The sequence below is a fragment of the Balaenoptera acutorostrata genome, chromosome 6 (assembly GCF_949987535.1).
Source record: "Balaenoptera acutorostrata chromosome 6, mBalAcu1.1, whole genome shotgun sequence".
In the NCBI taxonomy this organism is placed as follows: Eukaryota; Metazoa; Chordata; class Mammalia; order Artiodactyla; family Balaenopteridae; genus Balaenoptera; species Balaenoptera acutorostrata.
Window position 1 is genome coordinate 122,923,545 of NC_080069.1, and position 9,526 is coordinate 122,933,070.

Sequence of the window (9,526 nt, forward strand, 5' to 3'; positions counted from 1 at the left end):
AGGGGAGGGGCCTTCCTGCCCCCCGGAGGCGGGGGAGGGGTGACCACCAGCCTGCCCAGGTGGGGCAAGACAAGGGGGTTCAGGGGACACCCCAAGAGCTCAACCATACAGGCCTCTCCTGGGAGCAGCAGTGACAGCCTCTGCTGAGGGCACCCCAAAGCCGCTCCAGATGAAGCCAGGTCACGGGGGTACACAGCCAGGGCACCTTGGGCACATCCTTGAAGCTCCCCGAGACTGAAGCCCTCATCCCCAAAATGTGGACACAACAGCCCCACCCCAGGGCCTGTCCACGTGGAGGGCACTCAGCCCAGGCCACCGCCCTGCCACCGCGGCCCAATGCCGCCCAACGCCTGGCCCGGCCTCTGAGGGCCAAACAGCCAGCAAGGTGGGTTCCCTGGACAGGAGGCCTGCATCTCCTGGAGAGCGGGGGCCGGGCTGGCTCACCAGCCCCTCGCCAGGGTCCCAGGCGAATCCTCCACGGCGCGGGGGGGTGAGCTGCCACTGACGGCGGTCGTGGGTCACCTCCACCTGACTCCTCAACCACGGGTGCTTTCCCGGACGGCTCGGAGCCCACCGTGAGCACTCTCTTGGCTGACCCTCCCGTGTCCCTACAAGGCTGCGTCGTCACCCCGCGTCCGAATGAGAAGCGGCGGAGCTGAACCCAGGTAGCCCGGCACCCAGTCCAGAACTGAGCCCACCGCCCCGCACTCCACTCGGCCGGCTCACAGGCGACAGACCGCGCACAGCCTGGCTGGCTCTGGCCGGGAAAAGCACTCAGGCTTCCGGAGGACACGGCCTCGCAGACCGGAGGGAGGGGACCGGGACAGGGACCTCCAGGTAGGGGCTCGGGGCCAGCCGCCCAACGGCGCCTGCTCCAGAAGGCCGGGCAGAGAGCCTGTGAGCGCAGCGACTCCGGCCACCTGGGCTGTCACCACCTGACCTCTGCCCGGGGCCAGTGCGGACACTTAAGCTAAATTGGTCAATTACGGGATACTTAGATTCCCTCCCCGGGGCTCCCCAACCTCCCTCGGTTCTGGGCGGCAGCACCAGGAAGCCAGTTGAATCAGTAACCTCATTACAGCCCAGCGGCCGCACCGGGGCCGGCTTTGAACTCCGCGGGGTTTATCCATGACCACTGCAGGATTTACACACGGCTGGCCCGGGCCCAACTCGCTCTCCCCTCCCTCTCCTCCCCTCCCCTCCACGCAGGAGGCTCCAGACTCAGGACGGCCGCGGCCTCTGCTGAGACCCATCACCACCGGCCCCGAACCCTGGGCACAGCCAGGGAAACCGAGGCACGGCGAGACACCACTGTTGCCCAGATGAGCCCGTGGAGGCGCAGGGGGGCCGGGGCCAGGCTCTGGGTCACCGGGAAGCAGACCAAGGGCTCCTCTTTGTGTCCCCAGCCCCAACTGACGGCGCTCCCCACACCTGTCTCAGGAACTTAGAGCCAAGGGCCAGCCGTGAACATCTCACGAGGAGGGACCCCAGGGCAACAACTCACACCGAGGCCCTCAGTGGCTCCAGCCCCACGAGGGGCCCCCCAACATCCCACTTCCCAGCCCCAAGGTCAGTCCCCACCTTGGTCCTCGAGTCCTTGCTCTGACCCCAGGAGGCCTGGTCGCCCTGCCCCGGCACAGACAGCCCGTCCCCCAACGTCGGTGCTCCGGGCCCGACACGTCCTTCCAGGACTGGGCTCAGCCCTCTTGACTTCCAGACTGTTCCATCACCTTTCCCAGAGATCCCAGGCCCCCTAGCTGAAGCCACTAGCTAGGCCCTGGAACGTCTCGGTTGATGTGATGGGGGGCCCATGGGGTGGAGAGCACGTCCCCAAGGACAGGCCAAGGGCCCACGGGCCAGGAAGGGAGAAGGGGAGAGGAGAAGAGCCAGGGCCGGGCAGGAGTTGGGGGGTGGGGGGCGTCCTCTCCCAGCCCCGTGCTCAGGGAGGTGAAGATCTCCAACCCAGTGGCCCAGCCTGACCGCCCCCCAGGAAGCCACTTGGGGTCCCCGCCCCCAGTGCAGGCCGCTGTGCTGAGAGACCCAGCCAGAGCCCACTCACAGGGGCACCTACCCTGTCGGGCTCCAAGCCCACCTCGGACCCTTCTCCTCCAGCCCACCCTCTGCACACAGCTGGAGGCCTAATTCCGACCCCAGGGCCCCGGGGCCCCTCCTGGTCACCGTGTCAACCAGCCAGCTCTCACACAACACCGTCTCTCCTAGCTCCGGCTACACTGGCCGCTGGGCCCTGTCTCAGCTGACCCTGCCCCCCGGAGCACCCCTCCCCCGGACCCGCCGCAACCCTGCCTCTGCTTCAGAGTCCTCGCCAGAACCGGCTCCAACAGGAAGCCCGGCCGCCCTCCTGCTCACAGCCAGCTCCGCGGGGCAGCAGGACCCGGCCGGCGCCCGGCAGGTGCTCCCCAGGCGCCGTGGGGACTGAAGCCAGCCAGCAGGCCCGAGTCCTTCTAAGGAAAAGCTCATTGAGACTTTATTAGAATCAGCTGGGAAGGCCAGGCGCGTGTGCGCGTCCGTGCACGCGTGTCTGTGCGCGCGCGCGCTCGTGGGATTGGGTGCGTGAGGGCCCGTGCGCGCGTGTGCACGTGCGTTCGTACGTGCGTGTGTGTTCACAGCTGTGCACCTGTGTGCACGTTGCGCGTGTACGCGTGGAGGTCTGCGGTCACGTGCACGTACATGTGTGTGCGCTGCCGGCGGGGAACGCAGAGCTAAGCGAGGCCCTGCCCCGCCCCGGGGACCAGCTGTGGCTGTCCTCGCCCAGCACCTCCACCAGGTCCCTCAGGAATTTGCTGCCAGACAGCTCTGCCCTGGCGGGGCGAAGACGGGGACCCCAGGCCACGGGGGTCTTGAGGCTGCGCCTCTAGCTGTCACCCAGCCCGTGGTTTTCCAGTCTATCGACCCTGCCCCACCCCCAGCCGGGGACAGCCCCGGAGGAGGTTCGGGGTCTCTACTCCCCAGAGGGCCTTCGAGGGGTGAACGGGGACAGAACGGGGACAGACGGGGACAGTGAAGCGTCAACCTCCACCACGTCTCCCAGAACAAAACATTCACTCACCTGAGGGCCCGACATGCGTAACAGGGCTCCCGGGGAGCCAGGACGGGGCACAGACCCAGGCCCCGCCAGGAGAGTGGCTTCTGAAGATGCCACCTGAGGATCAGGAGGTCGGGGGACAGCAGCGCCCCAGGGACTGGTCCTGGCCCAGCTGGTGCTCAGGCCCCGCGACTGGGAAACCAAAGTGCTGAGAAAAAGCAGGCGAACCGTCCAGAGGCGCAGCACGGCACAAAGACTGCGACGGACCTCACATTTCCGTGGGCCCCGCGAGGTTGTCACGAGGTCCTAGAAACCGAGGCCCAGGGACACAGCAGGCGCCCAGTGAACGGAGCCATCATGTCCTCGGATGGACGGCACAGTGCCCCGGACACGTCGGAAGAGATTTAGAGACATGGGACAGACGTGGGCCAAGGAGGCCCATCTGGCTTCTAGAGACCAAGGAAATGGGTCCCTGAGTGACCGCCTCGTTCACTTGCTTCACTCACGCGGGTCCCAGGGACGAGAGGACACACAGACCTAGGGACACAGGACAGACAGCACCAGGCACAGCGCAGGCAGGGCCCGGCTGCAGGGCCTAGAGCGAGCACACGGCTCCAGCCGCGTGAGTGTGTGCACACCGGGGCCGCCACGCGCGTGTGTGTCCCCACTCTCCCCTGCGTCGGCCCGGGCCAATTTTATTTAGCTGTTTTCTGCTCCATCAGGCTCATTCGGCTGCTGAGCTAGACGACTGCTTTGTAACTCTAGGGTGCAATTTCTCTTTCTGTGAAGCACTGGGGCACGACTGCTCGGAACATCCCGCACCAGGCTCGGTGGGCGTGCAAGCGAGGCCCTCGCCCCACCACCTCCTGCGGGCCTCGGGGAGGGTGCACAGCGCAGGGACCCAGCAGGGCTGAGGGCGCCCAGACCAGGGGCCACGTCGGTGCTCGCTCAGCGTGGGAGACGAGGCCGGGGGCAGCCCTCCTCTCCAGCGTGGGTCCCGCAGCCTTGACAGCAGCAGCCATGCCTCTGCTCTGTGGTCCTGTTTCAGTCTAACACTCGAGAACCGGGCCCCACGCTGATGCAGGCAGGGGACACTGGGAGGCTCTGGCCACAGGCCTTGCCTTTGAAGAAGGGCCGTCAGGTAGACACGCCCCTGCAGTAAGATGGGCTGCCTTTCCGCCAGCACCGTAGAAGGGCCGACACACGTGTCCATTTTACAGATGGACAGTTAAGGCTCCGAGAGGCCGGCAGGCAGGCCACACACACAGGCAGCAGGGACAGAGGACCCGATCCCCAGTGGCCTGACCACCAGCCCACAAGAGGACACAGTCCCCCAGGAAGTGCAGCTCCCAGGGACCCCGCCGCCCCCTCCCCGGGAATGGCCGGGTCATTCGAGAGAGAGCAGGTAGGGGGGACAAGTGACAAAGGGGCCTGAGGAGGAGAGGAAGGGAGAGTGAAGATGGAACGGCTCCTTGGAAAACGTAAGCAGTGCAGGCAGGGGAGGGGAGGGGACCGGCCCTCTCCCCGCACCTTCCACAGCATCCAGGAAACAGACCTGCACAGTGCACGTCAGGGCAAAGGTACTGAAGGTGATCCCCAAGTGGACACCAACCTCACCAGCCACCCAGGCTCTCAAGGGCCGGCACCCCTGCCCATCCCTAACCCTGCCTGCAGTCAGTTCCCATAGGAACAGACCGGTCGATGGGACACCTCAAGGCCCTGGCCACCAGAGCCAGCTACCAAAGACAAATTCTGGCAAACGAGGAGTGGGTGGAAAAGGGAAGGAGGATCAGGTCTTGTCCTGAGCCAGCTCAGTGGCCTCTGCTCTTGTCCTACAGACAGCAGCTGAGTCGGGCCCAGGGGCCCTCTTCTCCTAGAGGACAGGCCTTACTCTAGACCACCGCCTACCGTGGAAATACACCAACTGTAGAGAGAGCCCGGGCAAGCCAAGAAAATGAAAGTCCAGAGGCAGCTTCCACTGGCTCTGGGCAGGCGTTTGGGGCCTTCCCCCCGACCCCACACCACCTCCTGTGCAGCCCAAGTCTGTCCCCCCGTGACTCACGGAGCGGCCCCTCTCCTGATGCCAGAGCCCGTGGTACCCACACCCAGCCCCATTCTGTACCACACAGTAATCCCACCACCAGCCCCCAGGACGGGAGACAAGGACCACCAACCGAAACCCGCCCACAGAGGCACAGAGGGGGTGGGGCAGGGGCCGGGGGAAGGCAGGCAGAGGGCCTCCTGGAGGAGGCCCAGCTCCCCGCAGGCCCGGAAGGACAGGCGCAGCTGGAAGAGCCGGTGGAGCTGGGATCAGGCCCCCAGCAGCTGCCCCGGGGCGAGCAGGGCTGCCCGCTCAACTCCGCCAAACCCCAGCTCAGCGCTGCCCGCCCGCCCTCCGTGGCTCCCCCTGGGGGTCCCCAGCTCGCCCCACCCACGTGCGGGCAGAGTGGGTCAGGGCGACACACTGGGCCCAGGCACGTCAGACAGGCAACCGACCCCAGGCAAGGATGCAGGCCAGCAAGGCCACAGCCACGGCCACACCCATCTGAGGGCTGTTTTTCTCACCCTGACACTTCCCCCGTCAACAAACAGAGCCCCCTCCAGAGTTTACCAAAACAAACGCCCCGACAGTCAGCAGTGCCCGGGCCAAGACAGGACTGCCTCCCAGGCCGGACTCCAAGCCCAGCCTCCAAGCCCAGCCTCCAGAGAGTCACATGACCCTGTTATTTCGGGAGGCCCCGGAATGTGCTCTATTTTGGGTCCCGAGGGCTCTGATGTTACCAGATGCCCCTTACCAGGGCTCCAAGCTCTCCCAGGTCTCCAAGAGCTGCCCAGAGGGTGACCAGTGGACCTCCTGCTCTGCTACTGCCCCCCACCCTTCCCCGGGCAAATGGGCTACTAGCAGCCAGGGGTCTGGGGTCTGAGACCCTGGGACACTGCGGACTCAGCATTCCAGTCCCACTGTCCGGCCTGATGCCAGCGCAGGTCTCCCCCCGATGGGCATGGGCACTGGTCCGCCCTGGGCAGCAGCAGCAGGGGCAGGAAGCAGGGGCTGCCTTGGGCAAGTTCCTTGGCCTCCAGATCTGTACCTTGGGTTCATCCCCGCCTCGCCACCACTGGGAGGCTCAGCCGCTGGGAGACTCCCGGGCGGGTGACAGCAAGTACCCAAGCCCACCGAGCCCCAGGCGATGGGTGCTGGAAGGAGCAGGCCCTCTGCCCAAGGCCCTGAAAGTGACCGGACGACCATAAGGGGCAACGCCACCCGCCCAGCAGCTCCAGGTCCGCCCTGGGTCGCCAGCCGCGCCTGGACAAGCCGGGCCTCCTGACACTCACCCCCAACGAGGGATTAGGCCATGTTGACAAAAGGGCTTAGGCAAGTAGCCGCTTAAATGGACCTTCAACTCCACTGGACTTCAGAGCTGGTCACAAGCTTAGAAAAAAATAAAGTGTAATCAGAGCCCAGGGCTCTCCACTCAGGCCTGGGGCATGGGCTGCCTGGGAGGCCACAGGCTGAGTCAAGGAGAGGAGCTCCCCCAGCCAGCCTACTTGCAGCAGGGGGGGCAGCGGGGGGGGCGGGGGAAGGGGGGGAAGGGGGGGGAGGAACACGACACCTACCCAGGTTCCTGGGGCGTGACCTTTCCTCTTGACGGGGACTGCAGCACAGCAACCCTACAGCCTGGGCCCTATGTGTGCTGACTCCCAGGACCCTCCCAGGATGTCAGGGACCGGGACCTGTCCCGCTCCAAGTACCCAGCCATGGCCCTGCCTCATCGCGGGGGCCAGGAGGGGAGCAAAGGCAGAGCTGAGCATTCTTGTTCCAGAGGGATGCTGTGTGTGTGTATGTGCACACACGTGTGCAAAGCTTTAACGGGGGACAGGAGAGGCTATCGGCCTACACGGGGCCCCGCCAGGCCCACGCCAGGCCTGGCAGTGGCAAGTCAAACAACTCAGCTTTCAATCCTGCTCCACACACACGGTCACCACAGGCTGGGGATTCAAATCCAAAATCCATCACTTTGTAGCCTGTGGCTTCAGTCTCTCTCAACCAGGTTTCTCATCTGCAAAATGGGCATGAGCACCCACCCTGGGGGCTCTGGGGAGGAAGGAGGGTGCTCAACCTGGTGCCTGCGGAGGTCTTCGCTGTACAGAGTCAGGGAAGGAGTCTCCTTAGGTTTGACAAACTCAGAACCCTGCCCCAGTCACCCTGCCATATGCCCCTCTGTGAGCCGGCGCCGAGGGCTCAGACCCTCGCCCACACATCCCGGGGAGGGGGGCCAGCTCCACGCGGCTCCCCTCCACCTCCCCATCTCACCAAACGTCTCTGCAGCTGTGCTGAGTTCTGGCCGCCAACCCGGTGGCCAAACTGCACCCCGGGCTGCAGGAGGGTGGGCAGGCAGGAGGGGCAATAGACCGCGGGTTTCATTCATAATCAGCTGCTTTAATTTCCATTCAGCACAAATCCTTCACCCAGCCTGACAGCCTAGCTGCCGGCCCCACCACCAAATTAATATCCTTCCCGGGCTCATTTATAAAGTCTCCCCACCCCCTCCCCCCTTCCCGGCCTCTCACTGGCTCCCAAACCCTAGGGAGGACGATGGCTCGGGGCACCTGGCCATGCTCCCTCCTCCTCCTCCTCCGTGGGTCCAGGCCTTGAGCTGGAGAGCAGTCCGGGGCAGGGAAGCCACTGGGTGGGATGGCAGTGGGAGGACAGGAAAACCGGCCCTCCGTGCCTCTAGGGTGTCCACCCCAAGTGCAGGGCCAGCTCCAGAGAACGCCCGGAGAACACTCTGGTGCGCCAGAGTGAGGGGCCCCATTTCTGGAATGGGGCCTCCCCAGGTTTGATGTTCCCGGTCTTACGGCCCCTTGGCGACCCTGCCCACCCGCGCCCGGGCTGCTCTGGGGGAGGAGGAGTCCGGAGTGTTCCAGGGCCGGCGGCCTGCTGGACTCGGCAGCCCAGGCGGCGGCGCAGAGGCCGTCCCGATGCCAGGGCGGCCGAAGGCTAGGAGCGCACAAGTTGCGCCGCCCCGCTGGAGATGGGCGCCCGGGCGGGGGTCGCGGGCCGCTGCCAGGAGGGGCCAGGAGCCACCCCCTTCCAGCCGACCGGCCGCCCCTCCGGCCCCGCCGCCCGCCCGCTGCCCACCCCCGCTCCGCCACCAAGTCGGCGGCCCGGCGCGGGCCGGGGGCCGCCAGCCGCCCTCGCCCCCTCCCCGCCCGGCCGGCCGGCCCGGGTAAAAGTTGCCCGGCCCACCCGCTCCCGCCCGGCGCCCCAACTCCGCGCGGGCCGGCGGGGGGCGCGGGGCCGGGCGGGGCTGGCCGGGGCCCCCGCGCGCGCCGGGAACGCGCCCCGCCGCCGCCGCCCCCGCCGCCGCCCGCGATCACTCACCGAGCGGCAGGAAATGTTTGGTGTCCATGTCTGCGGCGACCTCGCGGCGGGAGGCGGGCGAGCGCGGCGGCCCCCGGCGCGGCCGGCCGGGCCCGGGCGGCGGGAGCCGGCGGCGGCGGCGGCGGCGGCGGCGCGCGGAGGCCGCGGCGCGGCGAGTTGTTGCAAAAGTCGCCCAACAATGTAAACTACTTGTGCTGCGCGCCGCCGCCGCGCGCCCGCGCCCGCGCCCCCGCCGCGCGCGCCCGCGCCCCGCTCCGACCGCTGCGGCGCCGGCGGGGGGGCGACGGGGGGCCCGCGACGGGCGCGGACTCGGCGCAGCGCCGCCGCCCGCCCGGCCTGCGCGCCCGCCCAGCCCCGCCCGCCCGGAGCGCACCCCCCGCCGGTCCCCCCGCCCGCCCGGTGCGCACCGCCCCCTCCGCTCCCCCCCCCCCCCCCCGCTCCGCAGCCCGGAGCGCGCCCCCCGCCCCGCCGCGCGCCGCCCGCCCAGCCGCGGAGTTGCGAGCTAGCGGGCGAGCGCGGTGCAAACTTGCAAGTTTCCCTCCACCAGGGGTTCCCCGGAGCCGCGCGGGGGCGACGGGGGAGGGGGCGGGGGCGCAGGGGCGGGGGGGGCGGGGCGGGAGCAGTATTCCCTCCCCGGCCTGCCCCAAAAAAAACCACCCGGCGGAGCAGGCGGAGAGCCTGGCTGGAGCGCCCGGCACGGCCGGGCCATTGTCTGGGCGGCCACACAAAGCGGCTGGCGGCGCTGTGCGCCGACCCTGGCCGGCACGTGGGGAAACTGAGGCTCCGAGTGGCCGTGAGCCCCGACGCGGGAGCACAGGCTCGGCTCCGTCATCTGGGGAGTGTTTTATTTTCTGGAGCCCCCAGTCTGCCCCCGACTTTCACACTCAGGGCAATCGGAGAGATCGAAGGGCACCCCGGCCCCGCCCCCACGGACCGGCCGCTGGCCCACCGGGAAGGAGGGGCTCCCGCTTCTGCTGCACTGTGGCCCTGGCTTCTGGGAGCCCTCTTTAAAGGCACCAGGCTGGGGACCAGCTGACCAGAGTTGGGTGCTGATTTAGTGGCCGGTGGCTATTTTTACGCCTTGGACAGTTCTCTGCCCT

At 67.7% G+C, this 9,526-nt stretch overlaps 1 protein-coding gene across 1 annotated transcript in view; it reads right to left on the bottom strand.

The window, feature by feature from the left end:
- Window positions 1-8,553, bottom strand: part of RXRA (retinoid X receptor alpha) — a 100,995-nt gene extending 92,442 nt beyond the window's left edge. The window contains 1 exon segment of the mRNA XM_057548185.1: window positions 8,427-8,553. The gene's annotated coding sequence lies outside the window, so the exon portion shown is untranslated.
- Window positions 8,554-9,526: the final 973 nt, after the last annotated feature.